Raw genomic sequence first — 2,917 nt, forward strand, 5'->3', positions numbered from 1 at the left:
AGTCAAGATTGCCAAACTTTGGAGAAAATAGGGTTGGAGTAAACAGTGTGACACAGTTGAAGGAGGTAGTCTGGAATTGACGGATGTAGTTCCAGGCATGAATAAAATAATTGATAAGCTTTTCTTCCCATCAAAGGGTCCACAACCCTCCAGTTAGCGCTCTTATGACTTAGAATATATGGAATTAGAATACCGGTCCAATCACTTCCTAGGACAGCGGTATACAGGATGTACTGGGAAGACTTGCCTCACAAATTACGTAAATTTTATTCTAGCGATGTAAAACGCATTTTGGATAATACCATAAGAAGACTATCGTAGGTTTTGTAATCTCTAAAGTTGCCTCTGTTACAGGCGACGAACGATGCGTAAAATTTCTCTTTAGTATGAGAGAGATCTTATGCGTATGTCTGTCTGCATGTTTTAGTTATATGATACATTATCGGTGTTAGACCAAAAATGCTGAATCCAGAAGGGTTTCAAAGAATAAATCAATGTTTCTATGGTTCCTACGTAAAGCTGGGTGTTATATTTAAACCTGTAGGCATTGTCCGACTGCACTCTGTTTGAATGCATTTATATTTCGTGACAGTAAAGGCTTTACGAATATACTAAAATTAAAAGTAAATTCGTAACATTGACAATTTTTTCCGTATTCATGACTAAACTCTAACGAGGGACTTTGTTATGGTTGCTACATAGATTAGTTTTATTATTTTTTTTTATTATTTAAACCTTGATGGCGTACACTGGGGTGCTCCCCCCTACGGCTTACCCCAGTAGAACCGAATAAGCATTACCAATGTATTAAATTCTGTCACAAATTCGTTTCTTCAAATTACAATCCTCCAGCCTTTTAGTTGTTTTGCAGTTTCGTAGACTATTAGAATAGTCAACACGACAATTGAATAACGATTTTCTTGTAAGATTTTGGAATGATGTATTAAAATGAAAAAGTATCCGAATGCATTAGATTTTTTTTTAAGGAGACTATCACAACGCATGGCCACCGTGGTAATTTCAGTACAACGCGTGAGCTTTTCAGTCGACTTCAGAGCTGATGTGACAAATCTCTCTCTCTCTCTCTCTCTCTCTCTCTCTCTCTCTCTCTCTCTCTCTCTCTCTCTCTCTCTCTTCCACTCATCGGACAAGTTGCATTTTTTCATTTTCTATGGACGAGTTACATTTTTTTTCATTTTCCACTTATCGGATGAGTTACATTTTTTCCACCCATCTCTCTCTTGATTGCGCAAGTGACCGGGATGTATTCTCTCTCTGCCACCAGAAGTTGTAAACAGCAACAGTGGAAGAGTTTGAAAGAAAGTTAGACAAAATCGTTAGGACACAGTGAATGCGCAGTAACCCTGCTCCTAGAGATAAGTGAGCACACGATGCCTCCGCAGATGGACTAACAAGTCTTTGAGACATCCAAATCCTTGTAACTCCTTGTAACTCTCTGTCGTCCATTGCCCTAGACTGAAAACCATATCTCAGGAGGAGCAAATCTCGGCATGCTCATGCAGTGCTTCATATATTTAAAGTAAGTTAGATCTCAAGACTTGACGAGCAAGTAAAAGATTTCCAAAAATGCATATCTCTAAGTCGCACATTAACGTACAATGATCGTAAATGTTTACTGAATGTTCTAGTGTGTCTTGTGTTCTATTTTCAACTGATAAGAATGCGTGGAATGTCTACGGATGCAATCATGTGTCAAAGACACATACAGTAATTCAAAACCAGGCAATCATTTACAGGCTTTAACATATATATATATATATATATATATATATATATATATATATATAATATATCGAACTACAAATGTCCTTTAATATCTAATATCTAAGGCTTCACTGCCAGTCCTGGAATTGGAAGGTAGCTGTTCGCGCCTGTCGATCGCCAATTCTATTATCGCTTAAATAAATTCCCCCTCGTTAAGCATATATGAAAATATATTAATTCCGAGGTAGAGCGAATTAGATATTAAAGGACATTTGTAGTTCGATATATGTATATGAATCACGGTAATGTGATAGACATATATATATATATATATATATATTATATATATATATATATATATATATATATATATGTTGAGTGATCTTAACAGAGTTCGTGATGAACAACAAAATGAGAGAATTCTTGGCAAAATTCATTGACAGATTATGACACCAAACAAAAACATGCCTTAGCATTCATATCCATACTTCCATTACGGCCTACTTCAGAAACTAGAGCACTAGCTAGCTCTAGGTAGATTTAAATCATAATGAACCAACTGTCATATTTTGACTTCAAGAAAAGTCCGAAGTTAACCATTTGCTGACATTAAGTTTTTTTTTATCGGGACATGTGCGCGCATGCGTGTAATTCATAAATGTGACAGAATTGCATCACTGCGAAAGTGGAATCCTTAAACCAAATGTTCACAGATTGTAATGCTCTTCGTGTTTTGAAAGTTTCTTCATGTCAGTGGCAACTACTTAATGCTCCATAATTGCATTTTTCTCTAAAATCTACAAGTCAAGTTTTTTAATAACTTTCACGCTTTCAGGAATGAAAAGACAACATTTGATAAGTTGTGTTGTACGTTGTAAGCCGTATGAACTAAAGAGGCTTTACAAGTGCAGCATTCAATGACTATAATTAAGTAACTGGATTGCAGAGCTAGGTCCCACCTCTCTCTCTCTCTCTCTCTCTCTCTCTCTCTCTCTCTCTCTCTCTCTCTCTCTCCGAATTTGTTTGTTTGCCGTATGAGTTATTACAGCTCGGTTAACTGATTGATTAAAGTCACTAAAACTGACGGCTCAACTGCAAAGCCAGTTTTAGGTTACACACACACACACACACACATATATACATATACATATATGATAATTATATATATATATATATATATATATATATATAT

This window comes from Macrobrachium nipponense, chromosome 1 (genome assembly GCF_015104395.2).
Source record: "Macrobrachium nipponense isolate FS-2020 chromosome 1, ASM1510439v2, whole genome shotgun sequence".
NCBI lineage: Eukaryota > Metazoa > Arthropoda > Malacostraca > Decapoda > Palaemonidae > Macrobrachium > Macrobrachium nipponense.